General features: G+C 42.1%; 1 protein-coding gene across 1 annotated transcript in view; it reads right to left on the reverse strand.

Moving 5' to 3' along the window:
• Positions 1 to 6,089, reverse strand: part of PNPLA8 (patatin like phospholipase domain containing 8) — a 46,816-nt gene extending 40,727 nt beyond the window's left edge. Inside the window, exon 1 of the mRNA XM_032873414.1 lies at positions 5,925 to 6,089. The gene's annotated coding sequence lies outside the window, so the exon portion shown is untranslated. The remainder of the gene's footprint in view (positions 1 to 5,924) is intronic.
• Positions 6,090 to 25,425: the final 19,336 nt, after the last annotated feature.

Genomic DNA, 25,425 nt, shown 5'->3' on the forward strand with positions numbered 1-25,425 from the left:
ATAGACAAAGGACATTAGCAGGCCAGTTAATGTAGAATAAGAAGAAATACAAACAGTAAAATTATGAAAATACCCTTCACCACATCAAAGAAAAATACTAATTAAAACATGTTTTGTTTTTACAATAGGTGATAATGTAAATGGTTGATAATATTCAGTATTAATAATAGGCTGGAGAAATGGGACACATAGGGTTATCTGACAATATCCAATGAAATCTTAAATACCTTAAATACTATCTATCACAATCTTAAAGGCATATTTTTTGATCAGCAATTTCACTATTAAAACTCTATTAAGAATCCTACAGAAATACTTGTATAAGACTGCAGAAGTATATATACCCATTCCCTAATGCATTGACTGAAATAATGAAACAATGAAAAACAACTCTAAAGGTCTTCTAGAAAGGAATGGCTCAATAAACTATGGCATATATAAACTGCAGAATGGGTTACCATATAGTATTCTGCAGCAGTTAAAGAAACTAGATGATCTGCCCATCCTTCATATACACTACAGTAAAAAAGGCCAGCGGCTATAATACATACACTATACACATGTGGAGATACAAAAACGTTAGGTAATGAAAGAGAAAAACCTATATGTGCAGTTTAAATGTGAGGCTGTCCACATGTGGCACATGCATGCGTGCACGCACACACACACACACACACACACACGCAGATTCCGAAAGGGTAAGCACTAGTTTGTTTATTCTTGTGAACCAAGGAGTGGGATCAAAAGAGAACAAGGAGAGGGACTTTTTCTTTTTCCTTTTGTATTATCTGTATTTTCTACAATGAGCAAATAGTACCTTTGTAATTAAAAGCAAACAGAAAAAAGAAAAAAAGCAAATGGTTTTAGAACACTTTAACAGTGCCATGAGAATGGTCAGAGCAGATATCCAAGTAAGTTCAAAAGATAATAAAAAGACACTAAAAACTGGACAAAGTTAAAAAGGAACTCATTAAGTAGAAAGCTGAGAACAGGAGAGAATTTTATATAATAGGAAAAAATACAAAGACAAAAAAAGCATTTAAGAAAGCATAAACAATATGAACAAAAAATGCAAGCAGTCTAGTTTCGCTCCAGGACCTAGAAAGAGTAATGAGAATAATGAGGGACAAGTAGATGATACTGCAAAGATGGTTTTGGGGTCAGATTATGAAGGCTCTTACAAATCTCGCCAAAGAAAATAAAGATCAGACTGTCAATGAAGTATTTTAAGTAAAGGAGTGACACTAGAAAGAGGATTCAGCAGACCTCTGACAGAATGGAACAGACAAGACTGAGAAAGATAGAAACCCAGAACCCACTGTAAATGTTCAGATTACAGTCTGAACTAAAAGCTTTGTAAATCGCATGTATATATATGATTTCAAAATTCCAATTTTACAGAGAGACAGAGAGAAAAGAAACCAACACATCTACCTTCCCGGCTTTTTTGATATCCAGGATTTATGGCCAATGAATAAGTTGAATTAACATAAAAGCCCCACAATCCCCAAACCAGAAATACTTGATAAAATACAATTAAAGTACCTGTGAATAAAAAGCCATGCTCAAAACTAGTAATGGACTCCTACAAGTCAACCAAAAAAAAATCAAATAACCCAATTAAAAAAACTGGCAAAGAACTTGAGTAGAAATTTCTCCAGAGAGGATATACAAATGGCCAACAAGCATATGAAAAGATGCTCAACATCACTGAATCATCAGAAAAATGAGAATCAAAACCAAATGAGATATCATTCCAGACTCATTAGGAAGGCTGTGATTAAAAACAAACAGAAAGGGACACCTGGGTGGCTCAGTTGGTTAAGCAGCTGCCTTCGGCTCAGGTCATGATCCCAGGGCCCTGGGTTCAAGTCCTGCATCGGGCTCCTTGCTCACAGGGAGCCTGTTTCTCTCTCTGCCTCTGCCTGCCACTCTGTCTGCTTGTGCTCTTTCTCTCTGAGAAATAAATAAAATCTTTAAAACAAAAAACAAAAAACAAACAGAAAATAACAAGTGTTGACAGAGATATGGAGAAGTTAGAACCCTTGTGCACCGTTGCTGGGACTGTAAAATGGAGCAGCTGCTGCAGAAAATAGTATTGTGGTTCCTCAAAAATATTAAAAATAGAAATACCATAGGATCTAGCAACCCTACTTCTGGGTATATATCCAAAGGAATTGAAAGCAGGGTCTCAAAGAAGCATCTGCACACTTGTGTTCATAGCAGTACACAATACCAGCGGTGGAAACAACTCAAATGTCCGTGGACAGATAAACAAAATGTATTTACCTACAATGGAATATTATTCAGCCTTTAAAAGGATGGAAAACCTGTCACATGTTACAACAGGGATGAACTCTTGAGGATATTATTTTAAGTAAAATAAGCCAGTCACAAAAGGACAAATACTGTGTGATTCCACTTACACAAAGTATCTAGAGTATTCAAAGTCACTGCTATAGAAAGCAGAATGATGATTTCTAGAAACTGGAGAATGGGGCAAAAGGAGTGTTTAATGGGCACAGTTTTAGTTCCCTAAGATGAAAAAGTACTGGAGATGTTTTAGAACAATGTGAATGTACTTAATGCCACTGAACCACATACTTAAACATGGTAAAGATGATAAATGTTATAATACTTGGTTTTTATTACAGTTAAAAAAAACCCAATAGTGGTAAATCCATAGTTGAGAAATCACAAGCCCGAGATCTTTTTCAGTCACATTGCTTGAATGGTGCACAGACCCCAAGCAAATGAAAACCAGTCAGAGGTGGTGAACCCCAAGGAGTTTCAGTAGAATCAACTAAAAGTACCATTAAAGGGGGCACTTGGGTGGCTCAGTCCATCAAGCTTCTGACTGTTGGTTTCAGCTCAAGTCTTGATGTCAGGATGTGAGACAGAGTCCCATCTCTGGCCGCACAGTGAGCTGGGAGTCTACTTGAGATTCTCTCTCCCCCTCTCTCTGATCCTCCCTCGTTCTCACGCATGTGTGCTCAAGCTTGTGCTCTCTCTCTCACAAATAAGTAAGTCTTTAAACAACAACAAACTACCATGAAAGGATATTTCCAAAACTCAGGGCAAACGGGCTATTTTACTTGACATGATCAAGAGAACGGAGTTGACATTTTACTGGAGACCTCAAATAAGTAACAAAGCAAATTATTAAAATCTGGGAAAAAAGCATTCAAGGCAAAGGAAAAAGCAATGAAAGTGTTGGAGACAGTAATGAGCTCTGTCTACTCAAGACTAAAAGAACCACCAGGTGGCTGAAAGTAAGTAAACACGGAAAATGCTGGAAAAATGGGCCCAATAGTCAAGCAGAAGACAGAGCTATAAAAGTAATGGGTCTCTATTGTTTCTTTCCAATGACATAACTCTCATAACCAATTATGAATACACCTAACAAGACACTGAGATACAGTATATAAAGCAAAAAAAAAAAAAGAGGAATTATGGAAAGACTAGACAATTTCATGACAATATTTTAATACACCTCTTACAAACTACAATTACCAAGCAAAAATCAATAAACACAGAACTATCAACAAAATCAACAAGCTTAGTTTTGCTATTTCCAAATCACAACACTGGTAAATGCAGATAAAAATTTTGAGAGTAAATTCTGCTGGAGACTACAAAAAGATAAACAGAAGTATGTCAAGTGGCAGGTGCCATCACCTACTGAGGAAAGAGCAGGGAAGACTAGGGTACCAACTATTAGGGTAGTATAAGTACACTGGAGAAATAAATAGAATAGGGAGGTATAGACCAACCTCTAGGGAATACAACTGTGTTTTAACTGGAGGAAAATAAGGGAACTGCTAGCTGGAGGCTCAGCTGAGGATAAAAGAATGAATCTACATAGGACTTCCCTAAGGTATTCCAATAATGCAGGCATAAAGTGACAAGGGTTTGAATTAGGCACTGGTACTGTACTAGAGAAAGGATTACTTTGAGCCCCACTTTGAAAGTGGGGAAATAGCAAAACACAGGACTTGGTAACAGGCAAGAATGAATGGGGTGAGGAGAAGATGTCAAAACAACTCAAGTGTTTTTACTCAGAGATACATAGAGAATACCACTTGCGAAAACGAGATGACTGGGGGGACCAATTTAATATGAAAGAAAAATCTCTTGGGTGAGCTAACATGGGACATTCAAATGTATGATAGGAACACAGGCTGTGGTTTAAGTCTGGAGATACCAGCACAGTGACAACTAAAAACCCAAGACTGGATTTACCAGGAAAAAAAAAAAAGTTTATAGTAATAATTCCTGAGAATTGGGGGATCACAGATCCTCTTCCTTGAGAAATGATTATTTGCATACACACACACACACACACACACACACACACACTATATTTTCCATAACATTTCAAGAGTCATGGACCTACTAAAGTATTTAGATTTGAAATTTTGAAACTCTGTTTTCTTTAGAAAGAAGAACAGGGTAGAGCCTTGACTGACATCAAGAGTTAGGAAGAAGTCTTTCCAGAAACAAAAAAGCACAGGTGAAAAGATATCCTGAAAAAATCAGGGTCATGGAAACCAATACAACAGCAAGTTCTAAAAAAACCTCGATAAAGAACAAAGTTAAGATATATAACATGGGAGAGAAAGATTATAACTAAGACATGAAATGACAGAAAGGTGTCCAAGGCTAAGAGTTCTAACTCTGACCTTTTCACAGATGCGTTCCACAAGTGAGGCAATATGTACCCTTCGCGCAATTCCTTTGTCATTAGTGAGCAAAAGAACAACTCAGTACAAGCTGTACTTTTATCCGCTTAGCAAGTGATGCAAATAAATACACCAGTCAACTGATCTTCTCCCTCAACTTCACTATGAAGACATTCTCTCTAGACTTTAACATAGATCTAAGACAGAAATAGGAAAGTAAGATCAACATTGAGAAAAAGTTTGGTAACAGAAATTATGAAGAACATGTTCTTATAATTAAAGTACAAGTAAATGGCGCAATTTAACAAATTAACTACAATGGGCTTGAAACAACTGCCTCCATAAGAGGCATCAATTCTCGGCTCACAGTTTAATACACTTTTTTTTTAACTCTCGGATTTTAAAATGCTTACTATTTCACTGTGTTAACAGCAGTCCCTCAACACGATGAAGCGTACTTTTGTCAGCTGAAATCTCAGCAACAAGGACTATATGCAAGAACCAGATGCAGATGTTACTGGAGATAAAACCCCATTATAAAGAAGACAGTCCCTTATGGACACTTTTGTTTCCCCAAGAAGTCAGCACTTTCAAGTTACTGTATTAGGCGTAGACAGCAGGTTCCCCCCAGCACGGTGACAGAAATGACAATGACGGGGAGCACGGCTACACAACGATTCACACCGCTTCATCTCTGAAAGAGCACACACCTGAACCTGCCGAAGCAACAGCAACGGAGGGAGGGAGGGAGTCAGATGCGCGCGGGGAACCAAAAAGAAACCGCTGGCCACTCAAACACGCAGCGGAATGCGCCGGTGCGCCGACGGTGGAGGACGGTGCAGAAGAGGGAAGCGTTCTCACAGTCACCAGGGAACTGCGGGAGAACCCTCCAGTCCGGGCGCAGCCAAAACGATCGGGGCAACAGGCTGGGAGCTGCGGGGGTGGGCCAGAAAGCGCAGGGCGGGACGAGGTGAGCTGGACCAGGCCAGCAGAACCCCAGGCGGCGGACGGCGGGGGCGGACACCGCGCACCAATCAGCCCCAGATCCGCGGCTCCTTCCGGTGCCCGGATGCCTCTTGGAACCTCGGTCCCGGGACCTCTTCGAAGCCCGGAGGCTCCCCGCCCTCTTCCTCTGCAAGTGCCCTTCGAGGAAAGAGAAGGGCCACACAAGTGCCCGGGGAGGCCAGGCTGCCCTCTTCCCTAACCTATCGTCCCGCCTCTGTCCCCCCAGCCGCCACTCACCGGGATGCAGGCCGCAACTACATGGGCGGCAGCGCGGACGCGCCTCCGGCCCGCACTGACGTCCACTCTGGCCTGCCCGCATCAGCTGAGCTACCAACACAAACAGAAGAGCCGCGGTCGAGGCACCACCCCCACAGCTCCGTCCCGCCCCAGCGGAAGTGACGCACGCGCGGGCCGTGTCTACCCGCCCCGCCCTGAGGAGGCCCTCCGCCCGGCTCCGGCCAGGGCCTCCCGGTCAATAGTCGCTCCCTTTCCCAGACATGCGCAATAGAGTCGGAGTGAGCGAGGGGCGGGAGACGTGCGTGCGTGCAAGCGCCGTTTGCGTCGGGGGAGGTGCGGCGGGGTGGGGCCTGGAGGGGTCGCTTTCTTCTGTGTGTTTGCCTGCGGGCTTCCACCTCGGCGTCTGGGAGGAGCCTGTCTGCGTGCGGTCCAATCCGCGGAGCTGGGCGCGCGTTACCGGTGGCCGAGAGGGTGGAGAGCGGCGTGGGGCGGTGCTCGTACCACTCTGCTCAGCCCTCTTGCTTTCTCAATTTCTGGGCATGGCCACCGCGGCTGCCACTTGTGTCATCGTATTGGAAGGTGGCCTGTAACATTACCACGGATGTCCTGCAAAAGGTCCCACACTTCACACTTAACATTTTTCGAATTCTGACGTTTTGTACATACCAGATGACCATCTGCAGCCTTACGGCAAATATGGCCCGTCGGCTGTTTCTGTACGTCTGTGGGCTAAGAATGCCTTTTACATTTTTCGGTGGTTAAGAAAATAAAGTATTCTTTGGAACACGTGCAATAACATGAAATTCAAATTTCGATGTCCATAAAAAAATAAAGTTTTATTAGAACAGAGCCATGCCCATTCCTCTATATGTCAAGCAACTTTCAGGCTACAGCAGTGAATGCAAGTAGTTAAAACAGCTTCCTTTATTCTCTTGAACTGAGCTTGCATTTAAATCGAGGTTAGGAAACACAAAAGTAACCTGTGCTAGACTGCAACCTCAAAATATTACCAAGACTTGGACTCTTTTCCTTTAAAGCTCACCAGGCTTTAGCACCCTGTAAGATTATTGTAAAATCTTTAAGGAAGTAATTGCATGAACTGTCAAACAGTGGGTATTAAACTGTTTACTCTATCTCTCTTTTTTATAGAGAGGATTTCATATTTATATTTCATATTTATACATGTAAATATATGTAAATATGTGTATATGTAAATATATGTATATATAAATTTTTAAATTATGGCAAGGAAGCCATCTTGTTATCTTGCTAGGCTCTTGGGGCACAGATGGCTGGATTGTGTACATCACAATGCCTGAAGCACATAGTTCAGTCATGTTATTTATTTATACGATAGTTAAAAAAATGTATGCAACAAATTAAGCTTTAGAGATGTTTGGAAGTAACTTTAGTTCTGGAGTGATGCTTCTCCCCATTGTTAAAAAAATTATTCTTACACTTGTTGAAACTATAAGGAAGACCTTATTGAGGGCGATTGTTGCAGGTGTCAAGACTACTGCAGTAGGAGAGAGAGATTAGGCTCAACTACAAATACAACAAAGACAGCTGGAGATGTACAGCTGAAAAGCAGAGTGAGAGGGGTCAGTGGATAGAAAATTAGTAAGAGGGGACATCAAGGGTGGGAATGATTCTTGCTAAACTAATTTCACAGGATTCTTGCAGAGGAGGCCAGTGTGGTCGTACATCCAAGGAGAGGGATGAGGAATTTGATTAGATATCAAGGGTGGTCAGATAGAAAGGGTGGGAGGGTCTCTCCAAACTGAGCTAGCAGGATTCTTACTAAAACTGGACTTGGCCAGCCAAAGACAGGGCCCAGGCAGGCAGCCTACCTGAGAGGAGGACTCACAGATGCCTAAAATTTGGTCAAACAGAAAAGTCTTTGTCGCTATCTATTCTCCCCTGCTTTCCTTTATTCCTTAACTTAGTCAGCCTTCATGAAATATCTAGATTTTCCTCCCGTGTCAGGAATCTTCAAATAATTCTCAAGTCCTCCTTCTCCTTCTTTGCCTTTCCCTTCCCTCCCTGTTTTCCCGCATGCCTTTAACAATCGTGAAGTCTGATGATTCCTACTGCCAAATCTCTCTCATCTTCCCACTGCTCTGCGCTGCCATTTCCATCACATTAATTTAGGCTTTAATCCTTAAGACACAATCTTATCCAGACTGGTTTTCCAGGCTATAACTGACCTCCAGGCCAGAGCCATTCTCTTCTGTTCTGACAATGTAATCTTTCTAAAGTACAAATCCAATCCTGTGTTGTCCCTGATTAAAAAGTCTTTGCTCTCACTTCATCTCCACAGAATAAAATGTAGGGCATGGTTGGCTGCCACCCCGCCACCCTTCCAGCCTTAACTTCACCACAGGCCCCTTGCTCTTTACCCTTTTTTCTGTTAACTAGTAAGGTCTGGCTCATAATACCTGTTCAAAGAATGTCTAGTCTCTCTATTTTTCAAGCAAAACTTAACGTTGTAGCCAAAATAAATGTAGACATATTGCTGGGAAGTATTTCTCCAAATCACTCCAGTGAGGGATATGCCAGGAAATAATTCTAGAACAGTAGGTACTGTGGTAGGCAGAATAATGGCCTCTTAAAAAATGCTTATGCCCTTAACCTGTGAATATGTTATGTTCCCCAAACACAATAGACTTCTCCAAATACCTTGTGCCTTTTTGTACTTCAGTGCCTTTGTTTATGCCTCCTTCAAAACCAGAAACGCCTACAAAACCTAAATGTACTATTACCATACAATCCAGCAATCTCATTCCTTGGTATTTATCCAAAGGTGTTCAAAACTTACATCCACACAAAAACCACACACAGAGGCTTATCGGGCTTATGGCAGTTTTATCCATTATTGTCAAAACTTAGAAACTGCCAAGATGTCTGTCCTTCAATAGATGAATGAACAAGTAACTGTGATACACCCAAACAATGGAATATTAGTCAGTGATAAAAAGAAGTGAGCTTCAAGCCATGGAAAGATGTGGAGGAACCTGCTTATTACTAAGTGAAAGAAGCTGATCTGAAAAGGCTACATACTGTATGATTCCAACCATGACATCCTGGAAAAGGCAAAACTATGGAGGCAGTAAAAAGACCAGTGGTTGCTAAGGGTTAGGATTGGAGGGAAAAAGGAGTGAATAAGCAGAGCCCAAAGGATTTTTAGAACAATGAACATACTCTCTATGATGCTATGATGGTGGACCACATTGGTCCACACCCTCAGAATGTGCAACACCAACAGTGAACCCAAACTATGGACTTGGGCTTATTACGATGTGTCAGTGTAGATTCATTAATTGTAACAAATGTACCACTCTGGCAGATGGGGATAATGGGAAAGGCCATGCATATATAGGGAAGAGGGGATAAGGGAAATCTCTGTATCCTCTGGTCAATTTTTCTGTGAATCTAAAACTTCCCTAAAAAAATTAAATCTTCAAAAATTTCAAAAGAAAACCCAGAAAAGGCTTATCTTACTGCTTCATAGAGTAGATCATTCCTTCCATTGTGCTTGCTTCTCCTAGAGCCCTTGGCTGCCCAGCACTGTATTCAGTGGTCACCAACCCTATAGGCCTGGACTTCTGACCTACAAGACCTTGGAATAATGACTATGAGTTTCCTGTAGGCGGGAAGTATAACAAATGGATTTATATTTGTATCCTCTGGATCTAGCATAGATACCTAGCAAGTAGTAGACTCTCGAAAATTCTGTATTATTGAGGTGCCTGGGTGGCTCTGTAGGTTAAGCCTCTGCCTTCGGCTCCAGTCATGATGCCGGGGTCCTGATCGAGCCCCGAACTGGGCTCTCTGCTCAGTGGGGAGACTGCTTCTCTCTCTCTCTCTGCCTAACTCTCTGCCTACTTGTGATCTCTGTCAAATAAATAAGTAAAATCTTAAAAATAAATAAAATACAATAAAATTCTGTATTATTGAATTGATTTTTTTTTTAAGATTTTATTTATTTATTTGACAGACAGAGATCACAAGTAGGCAGAGAGGCAGGCAGAGAGAGAGGAAGGGAAGCAGGCTCCTTGCCAAGCAGAGAGCCCGATGCGGGGCTTGATCCCAGGACCCTGAGATCATGACCTGAGCCGAAGGCAGAGGCTTAACCCACTGAGCCACCCAGGCGCCCCTATTGAATTGATTTTTAATTTTAGTCAACTTACTAGCTAAAAAATTTTGAAAATCGGTGATTCTTTTTTTGTTGGAAAAACTTTTAAAAGAGAATTTCAATTACTTTTTTTCATTTTTTTGAATTTAATTTCTTTTCAGTGTAACAGAATTCATTGTTTATGCACCACACCCAGTGCTCCATGCAATATGTGCCCTCCATAATACCCACCACCAGGCTCCCCCAACCTCCCGCCTCCCCCTTCAAAACCCTCAGATTGTTTTTCAGCTTCCATAGTCTCTCATGGTTCATCTCCCCCTCCAATTTCCCTCAACTCCCTTCTCCTCTCCATCTCCCCATGTCCTCCATGTTATTTCTTATGTTCCACAAATAAGTGAAACCATATCATAATTAACTCTCTCTACTTGACTTATTTCACTCAGCATAATCTCTTTCAATTACTTTTCAAAAATGTTTGTTTAAAATTTTTATTTGAATTTAAATTACTTTCAAACAAAATAAATTCAGTTTTGTGCAAAATAGGAGATTATCTTGTGTTTTTAATAGGAGACTACTAATATTTAATAGGCTTCAGGAAAACCTCATACTTGGAATAACGCAAAATACAGTAATTGTGCAACCCCATTTTCCTTTGCTGCTAGATAAAATAGACAGCTGCATTGCTCCTGTATCATCGATTGCCTGTTTTCATTCTACTTACAAGATTTACTGATTGTCTATCTTAGATCTTTCCCTCCTGTAAACCCATAGTCAACCTTTTTTTCTATTAACTAGTAAGGTTTGGTTCATAATACCTGTTCAAAGAATGTCTAGTTTCTTTACTGTTCAAACAAAACTTAATACTATAGCCAAAATAAATGCAGACATATTGCTGTGAGGGATTTCTCCAAATCATCTCAGAAGAATAGGTACTGTGTAGGCAGAATAATGGCCTCTTAAAGAATGCTCATGCCCTTAACCTGTGAGTATATTATGTTACATGCCAAAAGCGATAGGAAGAGAATACAGATTTTAAGAAAAGGAAATTATCTCGGATTATCCCAATCTAATCACACATTCCCCTGAAAGTGGAAAACTTTTTCAGGTTGAAAGCAGTAGAGATTTGGCAAAAGAAAAATTGGAGAGATTCATGGGTCGTAGGAGTGGCAGGAAGAAGTGGGGACAATTTAATCAGGAATACAGATGGCCTTAAGGAGCTAAGAGATGTTGTTGGCTGGCAGCCAATGAGGAACCAGGACCTCAGCCCTCTAGCTGCAAGGCACTGAATTATGCTAAAAGCTAAATTACCTTAAAAAAAAAAAAAAAAGATTTTATTTGTTTGAGAGAGTGAGAGTGAGCCAGAGGGAGGGGAGGGGCCAAAAGAGAGGGAGAGGGACAAGCAGGCTCCCTGCTGAGGGCAGAGCCTCATGGCAATCCCAGGACCCCAAGACCTTGACTTGAGCTGAAACCAAGAGTTGGACACTCAATCGCTCAATCACTCAATCGCTCAATGAACTGAACCCCCCAGGTGCCCTGTAAAAGCTAAATTACCTTTAAAAGCGTGTTCTCCCCCAGAGCCATCAGATAGTCACTGACATCCTGGTTTTCACCACTTCACCTCATGAGACCTGGAGCAGAGGTAACAGCCAACCCTATAGGCCTGGACTTCTGACCTACAAATTGTGACGTAATAAATTTGAATTGTTTTACGTCACTAAATGTGTGGTATTTTGCTTCAGCAACAGTAGGAAATCAATACAATTGCCTTTCTGTTGTTTGAATTCACAAAAGCAAGGACTTCTCTGTTTTGATCCTTAGCATACAGGCCTTAGCAAGTAGGCATTTAGTAGGTACTCAGTAATATTGGATGGGTGCATCTCGAGTGAATTAGATTCACTGCCTCAACAATTATTTACGGCATGTTTGGTAAAAGCTTGAAGAACCTTCACAGAACTCATGGAGTAAGTTTAGGTAATTATACTACTAATGTGGAAAGAATTCTAATAGAGATATGCACCCGGTATTAGAAGAGCTCAGGAAAGAGAAACCTAGCCCTGCCCGTGGGGCTAGCAAAGGCTCACTTGGGGAGAAGACTTCTGAGCCGAGTCTTAAAAGATCTGTTAGCAAGGCAGATGGTAGTAGTGAGTGGTAAAGGTGTGAAGACAAGGGAGAGGGTTCACAGAGAGAGCAGACATGGTGGTCAAAGATGATAAAATAAGAATCCATATAGTCATTGAGTGCTCATCAGGGCTCGTGAAGGGACCTACCCTCTGTTACCTGTTGCTGGTCCTGGAAATGGGATGCAACCGTTAGGTGAGCAGGGAGACCGAGGTTGGCCTTGGTCATCTAGGCAATTAGAATCATTGTCAGATGTTAGCAAAAGAGTAATATGGTCACATTAAAGTTTTGGCTTCGTGTGTGTGTGTGTGTGTGTGTGTGTGTGTGTGTGTGTGTGTATGTTTTGAGAGGGGGCGATAGAGGGAGAAAGAGAGAGGGAGAGAATCTCAAGCACACTCCCAGGCTCAATCTCAGGACTCTGAGATCAAGACCCTGAGATCGTCACTTGAGCCAAAAATCAAGAGTCAGATGTTCCACTGACTGAGCCACCCAGGTGCCCCTGGTCAAATTTAAGTTTGAAGTAGATTCATTTTGGTATTGCGAGAAGGCAAAATGTGAAGAAGATGAGGAGCCCTGTTACCTTATGTCCTTTTCTTGTTTAATCTATTAATAAAATCATCCTTTCTTCACCCCCCCTCCCAAATTGCCTTAAAGAATTTGCCTATCTATGTATGCAGTGAAGACCTCTTTATCAAGCTTGAACCAGTTTATCCAACCTCCTGCTGGGACATTCCCAGAGTAGCTAAATCAGCTGTATGAAGTAATTTCCTGAGTGAAGGAGAGTAGTAGTATTCAGAGACAAGTTGTATCACAGATTTTAGCATGAAAGTAATAACACAAAATTACAATCTTAAGGACATATATAATTACGATTTTAAAAGATTTATTTATTTATTTTAGAGAGAGAGAAAAAGAACATGAGCATGAGTGAGAGGGGTAGAGGGAAAAGAAAGAGAGAATCTTAAGCAGACTCTCTGCTGAGCGCATAACCGGACACAGGACTCGATTCCATGACAATACATGACCTGAGCCAAAGTCAAGAGTCTGACGCTCCATCGACTGAGTCACCCACTCATCTCCATAATTATTATTATTTTTTAAAAGATTTTATTTATTTATTTGGCAGAGATCACAAGTAGGCAGAGAGGCAGGCAGAGAGAGAGGGGAAGCAGGCTCCCCGCCAAGCAGGGAGCCCGATGTGGGGCTCGATCCCAGGACCCTGGTATCATGACGTGAGCCGAAGGCAGAGGCTTTAACCTACTGAGCCACCCAGGCACCCCATATAATTTTTTTTTTATAATTACATTTTTTAACTTGGTTTTGAACATAGGTTACATTTGACCTTTTACCTAATGCTTTTGTAGATTATTCCCTGTGTTAATACTTATTTGTAGGATAGTGGGTTTTACGGCCAATGTTTTGTAGCCAAGTATCAGTATTTGTGTTGTGCAATTCAGAATTAATGCAGGGTTGGAGTGGTTGTGAAACTTTGGGCAAATAACCTGTGCAAGCTTCCCTTTCTCATCCGTAAAAAGTTCTTGGAATCTCAGTTCGGTCATCTAAAGGCACTGTGATCTGTGGCCAGGGGCTGAGGTACTTTGACTGGACATCATGGTCAGGCACCCTCAAACTCAACAGTGCCCTAGGGTGTTGGATCTTTCAAGACAACGGCAGCCCTCACAGAACCACAGAATTTGTCTGGGAGAAAAGTTTATCCCAGAAGCAGAGGAATGCAGGGAAGAAAAGGAAAAAGTTGGGGCCGCACAGCAGGCACAGAAGCTCTGGTTGGAAGGTTGAATGAGTCAGTACCCAGATGGGAGAGAGCATGTAGTTCTTTTCCTTCAGTATTCTTTAGGTAGAGTTGGTCAGGGAGGTTGGTCAGGGACTGATACTGTCTGGGAAGGACAGTGCTTGTGGTAAGCAAGGACTCTGAAGTCAGGTAGCCTTAGCTCATTCCAGTTCTAACTTAGCCACCTACTTGAGCAAATTACCTTTTTTTTTTGGGTAAAGATTTATTTATTTATTTTTGAGGTGGGAGATGGAAGTTGCAGAGGGTAGGTCTTGAGCAGACTCCCCACTGAGCGTGGAGCCTGAAGTAGAGCCCAATCCCACAACTCCAAGATCAAGATCTGAGCTGAAACGAAGAGTTAGAAGCTCAACCAACTCATCTACCCAGTTGTCCCAAATTACCCACCTCTAAGTCTTAATCCCAATGCTTGAAAAATGCTTTCTTCTGTTTACAAGGACCTTTTCAAGGGTGCTTGAGTCCAGTTTGAGATAGCATGTCAGTTTCCAAAAGGCATCAATACTTGCTTGTATCATATCATAAAATCCTTACAAGTATGGACTTCAGAGATATATAAACTTTATTGTTTTGTATCTCATGACATCTCTATTTCTTTCCTTTTTTTTAAGGTTTTATTTATTTATTTGACAGACAGAGATCACAAGTAGGCAGAGAGGCAGGCAAAGAGAGAGGAGGAAGCAGGCTCCCTGCCAAACAGAGAGCCCGATGCAGGGCCTGATCCCAGGACTCTGGGATCATGACCTGAGCCAACGGCAGAGGCTTTAACCCACTGAGCCACCCAGGTGCCCCTATTTCTTTATTTTTTAAAAAGATTTTCTTTATTTATTAGAGAGAGGGAGGGAGAGAGAGAGAGAGAAAGAGAGCACAAGCAGGAGGAGGGACAGCAGGACAAGCAGACTCCCCACTAAGTATGGACCCAGATGTAGGGCTCAATCCCAGGACCCCTGAGATCATGACCTGAGCTGAAGGCAGATGCTTAATGGACTGAATCACCCAGATGCCCTTCTCATGATCTCTTTAAATCTTACTTATCTCATCCAAAAAAGAAGTGGGTCAAATAATACTGATCTTATAGGGTTTTACAGAGGTATAAATGACATAATATATGTGAAATGCCTAGTATCTTAAAAAAATTTATCGTACACTTTTTATGACCTGATCATTGTGTAGTTTTGAATATACATTGGTCAGTAAAAGAGATGTGGTTCCCAGCCCTTGTGAACTGAGCAATTCAGTAGTATGCACGTGAAGAATATACTAAGTAAATTTTGTTAATATTAACTTATTAATACCAAATTAATGGGGCTGAAAAGAAGTGTATAGAATTCTAGATATTATCTGAAACAAGAGGCTGCCTGAACCAACATAGTAGAATGCTTAATTCCATTCAGTAAAAATGACATTTATGAGGGGCACGTGGGTGGCTCAGTCGGTTAAGCATCCAACTCTTGAGTTCAGCTTAAGTCATGATCTCAGGGTTGGAAGAATGAGCCCCACCTTGGGTTCCACACTGAGCATGGAGCTTCCTTGAGATTCTCTCTTTCCTTCTTCCTCTGCCCCTCCCCCTATTTGCACACGCACCCATAGGCACAGGCGTGTGCACTCTCTCTCTCAAAAAAATTTTTTTAAATGACATTTATGAGTCCCATTTGCAAAAAAGGGAGATTGCCTTCAAAATGTCTGTCAACTTATAGAAGAGGCAGATCTCTGAATTTGCTGCAAAACAAGGAATAATGAAATATGTTATATAACAAAAGAATTGACAAAATTATGTGACAATTCAGAGGAGGCAGTGACTGATTCCAGAAAGGTGATAGGGATAGGGCCATCAGGTTTGGCAAAATAAATATTGCAGGTGACATACTTATACCAAAAAAAAAAAAAAATAATTGTTGTCTATCTGAAACTCAAATTTAACTACGAATTCTGTATTTTAGAGAATGTGTTGAAGGCCAAAGGTTTAGGTGATGGGATAGAAAATAAAGCTCTAAATGTTATAAAAAGCTAAATCATAAGCAACCTTAAATGGCTAGCCTAGGAATTTGCTCCTTTTGATGACGGTTATTTATACTGGGATATAATTCTGGTGAAATAGAAATGTAACATTTCATTCCATTTTTGAGTATTTACATTAGGGATATAATGTGACTGGAATAACCAAAAACACCATAGAGAGGGCCAGGTAGGAGGGCCGCTCTGGAAAAGAGGTCCCAAGTGTTTACTGGGGAAGAATGGGACCTGAACAGAAGCTGAGAGTGACTTCAGGTTAAACAAACAAACAAGCAAACCAATTGTTAATTAATTCAGATTAAATAATCAATGAAAATCTTCTTCCCAAGGTGTTTTCAGCTTGAACAGCTTGAGAAGAGGAGGAATAGCCCTGTTGAAAAGAAATGGGAAATGAGTTCTCTCCAGGAATATTAGCAAAGGCTTAGCCATGTGAGTCACGGTCTTAAGAGTGGGCGAAGCAAGCTCCTATGCAAATTGAAGTAGTCAGAAACCCTGATGTACCTTCCAAGTCCCCAAAGATCAGGAAGTGAAACAATTCAAGGGAATCACAATGCGTGAGTCAAGAGAGCATCTCATCTCAACAAGGAAGCCCAAATGCTAGAGCTTCCTGATTTTTTTCAGCCAAACATGTACAAGGCCGGGAATTTGGCAGCATGGGAGAAGGAGGGGCCTCGAAAGCTAATATGCCAACCACCACAAATCGAATTAATGATTTTAAGTTAATTAAACTATAGGAAAAAAAATTCCTCAACTGAAGTAAAATGGTACTCAAAATGTGAAGTATAATATGGAAAGAGATGGGGTGGTGGGCGGGCTATCCCAACAATCACCTGATGGAAACCATATAAGGATATTGGGGTCGGAGAAGGTTTGGAGGAAAGGGAACACTTGTGAACAGTTGATGGGAATGTAAACTGGTGCAGTCACTGTGGGAAACTGTATGGAGTTTCCCCTAAATTAAAAATATAACTACTATTCGAGCTAACAATTCCATTTCTGGATATTTACCCAAAAAAGACAAAAACACTACTGAATGATATATACCCATGTTCATTGCAGCATTCATTATTTACTATGGTTAGGATAAGTAACGTAAGTGGCCATTGGTAGATGACTAGATAAAGCAAATGTGGTTATTTGCATACAATGAAATTTTGCCATTTGCAGCAACATGGCTCGACCCTGGGGCCATTACGCTAAGTGAAATAAGGCCGAGAAAGACAAATATTATATCATCTCACTTGCATTTGGAAGCTTAAAACAAAACCAAAAACAACCCAGCAAAAATAGCCCCTAGATACTAAGAAGAGATCCATGGTTGCCAGAGGCGAGGGGCGGAGGACAGGGGAAATCCGTGAAGGGAGTCAAAAGGTACAAACTTCCAGTTATAAAATAAATTAGGTCATGGGGATGTAATGTACAGCGTGACAACTGTAGTTAAAAATACTGCATTGCATATTCGAAAGTTGCTAAGGCAGTAGATTTTAAAAGTTCTCATTACAAGAAAATAATTTTATAACAAAAAGAGAAAAGAGAGAAAGCAATCCATTCAATCTTGGAAAAGGGGAATTTATAGTGTAATAGCTACCTCTGGAGAACAATTAAAAACAAAGGAATAATGTCAGTTCTCAGATCATCTCATTCTATCTGCAAGGAGATTCTTGAGGTGAGGGCTCGGTGTTCAGTACCGGCAAACTCCAGCCCGGACTCTATCTCCAGATAAAGAAAAAGTTTGGTTTTCTAGTTGGGGTGGATAGAGTCTCATAGCTGCTGTTGGTTGGAATAAACAGAGATTGAATCTCACAGAGAAGGTTTAGTTGTGAAGTAGAGCTAGATTCAATACAGTTTTTTCATTCTGTTTTTTTTTTTTCTTCTTATGTAAAATATTCCTTAAGTGCTTAACTGAGCATTCTCAGGCACAGGACAAAAAGTCCGAAAGTTAGGATACATATATTCAGTGTTTAAAAGAAGTTATGTTATAATCCTAGGGGATTAAAATTCTTTAAATATTACCTCCTCCCCCAAAACTGTTAGAATAAGGCATTAACCTTGGTGATTATCCTAAATTGGTTTTCAGAAGCCAAAGTCAATCTGACTTGCTCAGGAGCAGGTCTGAAGCAGACGCTGCTGGAGATGCCACCATCTGACCCAATCTCCACCCCCCTCCATGGAAGATGTCACTGGAGAAGGCCAGTGGGTAGTCTCTGCGCCTGGAAAGATATACTGGGAGTCGCTAAGCATTCTATATTGTTAAATTGCTACTGTGACACATCCTTAGGAAAGTGGCAACAAAATCTCCAACTGCTAATTCCCTAGCCAGTTTATAATCCTAAATCATTAACCAAGACCTTGAAGTGCCAGCTAGGCTGCCCCGTTTGACCCAGAACACCCAGAGGCGAAGCCCACCCAGATACTGGAGGCAGCAGCCAGGACTTGGACCTCTCCCAACTCTGGGCATCTGTGTTCTTGGTCCCTTTACACATGTCTCTCTGTGTGTTCGTGTGGGTGGCTCCCACCATTCTGTCTCATTCTCTCCCAGATGCAACATAACTTTCTTCCACAGAGACATGGGATTTAAAACCAGAAGGGTGGAGACAGACCATCCACATCCCTCCCCTCCATTTCACAGACAAGAGATGGAAGCCCAGGTGGGCTATTCTGTCCCTCTCCCCTGAGGAAGGTGACCCAAGCCAGCATTTCTGACCATCTTTAGGTGCCAAGCAAACTGAAAATCATCAAACCCATATACTTAATTTTTTAAATTTATGTTCTAGCATAGCTATTGTCTCAAATAATGAAACCAAAATCGGCATACAAAGGTCTTGGATGGTTGAGAGTCATACATGCTAGTCTTCAAACATGTATAAATGTGTACTTTGTCCAGGCAGAGTGTTCTCTACATTTGTTAAAAGGATGAATGATTTTAAGTACAGCAAGAAAGACTGAGGTTAGACATTAAGAACAAGCTCTAGGGGGCGCCTGGGCGGCTCAGTGGGTTAAAGCCTCTGCCTTCAGCTCAGGTCATGGTCCCAGGGTCCTGGGATTGAGCTTGGCATCGGGCTCTCTGCACATCAGGGAGCCTGCTTCCTCCTCTCTCTCTGCCTGCCTCTCTGCCTACTTGTGATCTCTGTCTGTTAAATAAATAAATAAAATCTTAAAAAAAAAAGAACGAGCTCTAATGAGGGCAGAGAGACATTTACCCTGGCTCTCCTTTCACATGCTCAACCTTGATTCGTATTAACACTATGCTCCATCCCTGGGATTTGTTTTTTGTTCCTTCAGTCCACCCAGGTCTTCGTGCATTGTGTCCTTTGCACCTGTGGATCTGTCTGCCAGGAGTGCTTTTCCCTCATCTACACATCAGACTGCTTCTTGCATTCAATTCTCAGCACTGATGCTACCTCCTTGAGAAAGCTGTGCGTGGCTGCCACAGTAATAGGCAAATTCTCGGGGACTATCTAATATCTTGTTTGAATTCTTTGCATGTGACTTCCCATCAGATCTTTTTATTGCTTAATTAGGCATCACGGGTTTATTGTCTGCAAGGATACTCTGCCTCCAGCACCACAGTATACTCAGCTAGCTTTTGGACCTTTAGCTCGAACACACCATCCTGACAGGTGTTTCAAAGTCTTGGTCAATGATTGTTAACAGGCATGAGAATTCAGATTTGCTGATTTATTTACCACTTCCCTAAAGATGTGTTTCACCAGACCCTAACTAGATGGTTTATGGTTACTTCCCAGTGCCCAGAACTGTGCCTTGTATATTACACATTGAATGAATTCAACATTTGTGAAATGTATAAATGACATGATCTTCTAAGAGTGGCTAGAAAGAATCCTCCTTTTAAAGATAATTTTTCAATCATTTTGACTTCATTTTTATAAGATTTCCGTTTATCCAAGATTTTCTGGAATTGACCTAAAAGGGGCTCTTTTGAATCCACGTAGATCATTTCACAGGAGAAGAAACTGAAGCCAGAGAGGCAGCTAAGTTGAGGCCACACAGATACCCTAACCCAGAGACCCCATTTCCTGACCTTTTCTGACCTACTCTGCCGCCCTGCTGACCATCACCAAGGCCATTACAACTGGAGGTTCCCATATATTCCAAGGGTCTTGTCTCTTTTGAGGTGACGGTGTCACTGAACACTTTGGAAGCACCCTAGAACATGAAGACATTCAATCGAGAACGAGGAAACATTTTGTTCAACATAAACTTGCTCCATAATCTTCTAACTTCAGACCTCCAGATGCTTTGTATGAATCATCTCTTGTGCCTTAGGGTGCCAATCTGATTCCACTGGAGAAAAAGCCAGTTACCTCTTCAGAGGTTATTAACACTCTGGTTTGATTTTTTTTTTCTGCTTTATTCTACTTTTTTTATGAAATGAAGATAGCATTTCCTCAGAGCACAGAAAAGGAACTGGAGGTTGTACCACCGAAGAATGAGATACAATGCAGGTCAAGAGGTTAAACTCAACTGATTTCTGACATGATAATTATCTGAGTGTCCCAACATCTAGAGGTCATTTCAGTTAGGATGTGGTTAACAATCCATTTGATTAATATGTCAAGGAGGACTTGGTAAAAATTCACAGAAAGAAATTTCTTTAGGTATAATAAGGCCCAGAAGGGGCGCCTGGGTGGCTCAGTGGGTTGGGCCTCTGCCTTCGGCTCTGGTCGTGGTCTCAGTGTCCTGGGATTGAGCCCTGCATTGGGCTCTCTGCTCAGTGGGGAGCCTGCTTCCCTTCCTCTCTCTCTCTCTGCCTGCTTCTCTGCCTACTTGTGATCTCTGTCTGTCAAATAAATAAACAAAATCTTTTAAAAAAAATAATAAGGCCCAGAAGCTGCACGAAGATATGCACAGTGTCAGTGTAATGCTTTAAAAATGAGTCTTCCAAGGCAATACTTCTCAGATTTTATTGTGCTTATGAATCACCTGGAGATCTTGGTAAGAGGCAGTTTCTATTCAGCAGGTCTGGGGTGGGGCCTGAGACTCCGCTTTTCTAACTGGCACCCAGGTGATGCACTGGCTGCTGGTCCACGGGCCACATTTCATGTAGGAAGACTCTATACTGCATTGTCCAATGTGGTAGCCATCTGCCACATGTGGCTATTTTAATTAAATTAAATTAAACTTAGATGTTCACTTCTCAGTTGCATTGGTCACATTTCAAGTGCTTAATTACGGAAAGTTCTATTGCACAGATACACTAAAGAAAGCACAACTTATTAAATAATGCCTAGTCCCTGTGATCTCACCTCCTCTCTTTCCTAGATAGCTTCCAGCTTTTAGGTAAAGAATAGCAAGAATTGGTTGGATAAGCAGGGATAGGTGACCAGGGAGAAGGGTGCTTGAGGAATTCAAAGAATAAAGGTATTTCAAGAAAGGTGTGGTCAACAGGGCCAAATGTTGCCAAGAGGACAAATAAGCTAAGGTTCAAAAACAGTGTGTTGATGATGAAGTTGCAGGGAGTGTAAGAGGGCAATGGTTGGTGGAATACAGGATCAGAGGAGGGTTTGTTATTTTTTTTTTTTTAAGATTAATTAAGAGAGTGAGGATGAGCAGGAGGGGCAGAGGAAGAGGGAGAGAGAGACTCTCCAGCAGATTCCACACTGATCATGGAGCCCAATGCAGGGCTGGATCTCACAACTCTGAAATCATGACCTGAGCCAAACTCAAGAGTGGGATGCCTCAACCACTGAGCCACCCAGGCATGCCCAGATGAGGGTTTTTAAAGATGAAGACTCTGCTTACTTCAAATTGATAGAATTTGAAAATTCCCATCTTGGGCCACAAAGGACTGGCCATGGAGATATATCAGTTTTGGATTTTCAAGTCAAAATGGCTCTTGTGTTGACCTGGTTCATCCTTTAACTATTCAAAGAACTCAAATAGATGCCATTAGCCATCAAAGATTTCAGAATCTCCAAGTCTGCGGAGCGCATCTCAAGCCTTCCTGGAAACCTCACATTTCCTTCTGGCTCAGTAAAAAAATAGTGATTTTTGTCTATTTTCTAGTGACTACAGAACCTATCACTCCTCACATTTTTGCAGGCTCTAGTTAGAATGAAGAGCAATTTCACAAATCACTTTTTATTCAAAATTTCACCAGACCCTTAGCAATAAACTTTTCTTAAGGAGAAGCCAAGCTGTAAGGGATTCTGCTGATCAAAATCTGACACCTTGTTCAGAGTGTGAAAAGCTATTTTAATTAGATGCCCATGCCAACCTCTTTCTCAAGGAAAGAAAACTTCTTGATATTACAGTAATTACCCTGTTATTAGTAAATTTTAAAAAGAGCACAAAAGCTTATAGAAGTCATGATGAGCAAAGCTGAGTACATTTTGCCTATGGTACATACAGGACAAAAGCCCATTCGAGAAGGCTGGGTTGTTACCACAGCAGAGCACAGACAAGGCTTAATTTCCCTGGGGCCGGGCAATACTTCCAGTACTGCCTTCTGGATGGCTCCACATTGCTAACAGACTATTGTGTCACTGCATTATGTGGAGGCAAGGGGAGTGGGCATGGTCCTTGAATTGGACACCTGGGGCAAGCTAGACAACTGGGATTTAGTCTCAGATTGGCACCATGTGATTCTGGGCAAGCAACAGAATCTTTGATTCCCTTTATTTTTAAAATAGGCAGCATGTAATTTTTTCCCTTTCCTAAGAAGGTTTTGTTTTTTTGTTTTTTGTTTTTTGAGAGGAGCACAATGCAAAACTGACACCTCCATCAAAAGCACCTTGAGTTCCAAAGATATGCGTGAACGCTCCCAGCATCTTCTAAGTTTACAGCTTTTATTTTTCTTTTAAGGAATTAAAAAATGTCTGTTTCTTATGATTAACCAATGGATTTCAGTCATGTGGACATGGGCTCAATGGGGACTTAGGGATGTCATAATTAATGTCGGCTTAGTTATGGGCCCTGGGGAGAAAGTTTGAGCCCGGAAAGGTGAAGCTGAGGGAATGCACTCCACCCAAGGGGCTTGCCTCATGTGGGCGGCTGGGCAGGCCAAGGGCATGCTCCAAGGAAGTGACAGATTCTGACAGGTTCAACCTGCTGTGAAGGACAAAGAGGCAGGAGGAATTCCAGGTGGTGGCTGTGACCCTAATCCAAACAGCCAGAGGCAGCGAAGCCCATATCATGTTGGTTCATGAATGGGCCCAGTGAGAAGGAGGCAGAGAGTAAGGCCAAGCTTTCAGCTTCAACCCACATCAGAGTCACTGGGGCAGGTTATTAATAGGGTGCTTCAGGCTCCTGTGTGGGTGAGACGAAGCACCCACACTTTCAGCAAGCTGTTGGGTTATCCTGGTACAATCGTTCAGAGGACCACCCCTAAGGATGGTGAAAGCAGGCCTTATCCTTTCAGGTGTTGGTAGCCCACAGAAGGGCTAGAGACTCCCTCAGGGTCATATTGCTAGAAAGGAAGCTGATGTTCTCAAGAAGAAACTGTAGCCGGGTCACATTCTCAGGGAGCGACCACAGACTGGCAGGTAGGAAATGTTTAACTCAGGGGGTAGTCAAGCGTGTTTACCTCATACACATTGACAAAGCTTCCTGTCACACTTCCTGCCCTGATTATGGTCTGAGAGATATGATCTTAAAGGCAGGGCTTATCCAAGTCCAGGATGTGGGGATACGGCACATCTAGATTAGTTTCACTATGTGTCGGTAGCCCTGGCCCCCATGTCCAGGTGTGGGCACGAATGTCTGATTAGAGTGCTGGGTCAGGTACTGAGCCCTGGCTATCAGTGCACGGAGGGAGAGGGTCTGGCCACTTATCTATTATAGTGGGAGGTTGGCCCAGCTTCGCATCAAAGGTCTATTATCAGGAAATTCCATTACTTCTGAGTAATTTAAGTTATATACAAAACATAGAACCCAGAGTTAAACAATCATATCATAGGAATTAGTTGCTTCTCCTTCAGAGGCAGTGAGGTGTTGTAGAAAGAGCATGAATTTAGGATGATCTTAGGTGTCGGATATCATACACGAATACGCACACACACACACACACGCACACACACACACTGGGGAACAAGAGTTGTTCAGCTACAACTGGTCCTCCCTGACCTTATGAAATCTCAAGGGTCAGTTAGAGGTAGAGAAAATAAATTTAAAAAATCAATTAGATTTTCAAGATCTGAAATAAAGAAAAAGGCACAGTATTTCTCTAGATGCTGAAATGATATCTTCCTTGTTTCTCTGTAAATGGATTTATCTGGCCCCTAAAATCTGTTCTGGCCAGGAAATAATTAGCCATTTAATTTCCCTTTCTTATTCCCAAGTTCTACCCCAAACTGGAACTGTGGTGAGCTTGAAGGTTTTAGACACAAAATCAGATCCCCATGCTTCTCTGTTTCGCGTTCCTACCCATCCAGGGCCAAACACAGATGGGGGTTGAAACTCAGCTCTAACACAGAGGCGAGGCTCAGTGTCGTCAGGTTCCCCTCACTTGTCAACAAAAGAGGCCATACTAGATCTGTGTTGCCTAGCCTACATCATACTGCAGAGCAGTAGGATATCGACATTCTCTGCAGCCCCCTCGGCTTCAGAACAATGGGATATTAACAACTAACTCTGGGGAGGTAGGACAGATGTGGGTGGGGCCTTACTACTAGCAGGTGAGCACATGCGGTCTGGTCAGGAAATGACGTACAAGACATCATCAAGACATCAGGAAATGATGTACAAAACAAGACGATGTTAGGCAGAGTGACCTACTTTACTCCCTAGAGAGATTGAAGAAGAGCTACTCCACCTTCCTTCATTCTCCCAAAGAGGAGAAAGAGCCTTTGTTCTCAACTGTTGGGTTGGCACCATGACTACCCCTCTCTCTGGGGGACTTCGTACCATCGTCTTGACCATTTAACCCCCAGTGCCCCAGCCAGAGCCTTTCCCTCTAGGATTCCTCCTTTTATTTCTCTTGAACATTGTCCTCTGCTATCAGACATGTGAGGTCTACCCGATTCTCCCCCAGATGGAACTGTGGGGTTGCAGGGGTGATTTCTCAATTCAGGGTCAAGCATCTTCAAAACAATCAGACCCTTTCACCTCAAAGAGTAACCACCTCTTAGCATAGCCCCTGTCTCTGTCCTGCACTTGAACCTGTGTCCCTACAGCCTTCCTTCTCTCATCCTGGTTCGAGATCATCCAAGTCCTATCTGTCCTGCCACATCCCTTCCATGGCACCCACAGCTCAAGGGAGAGGCAAACCTGGAAAGACCCCAGTAGGACGGAACCAGACAGGAAGACAGGTCAAGGCAATAAAACTATGATTTGCCATGTGCCCCAGTACTCAGCAAAAGCAGACTAGAGCAGCAGGTTGGCATGAGTAGCATGGGGTCCACTCAGGCTAAAATGGGCTTAAAACTACATAAGAAGTAATGTATTAATTATGGGAGGTAAAGTACTCCAAA

Source organism: Lontra canadensis, unplaced genomic scaffold, assembly GCF_010015895.1.
Source record: "Lontra canadensis isolate GAN:19392208 unplaced genomic scaffold, GSC_riverotter_1.0 scaffold48, whole genome shotgun sequence".
NCBI lineage: Eukaryota > Metazoa > Chordata > Mammalia > Carnivora > Mustelidae > Lontra > Lontra canadensis.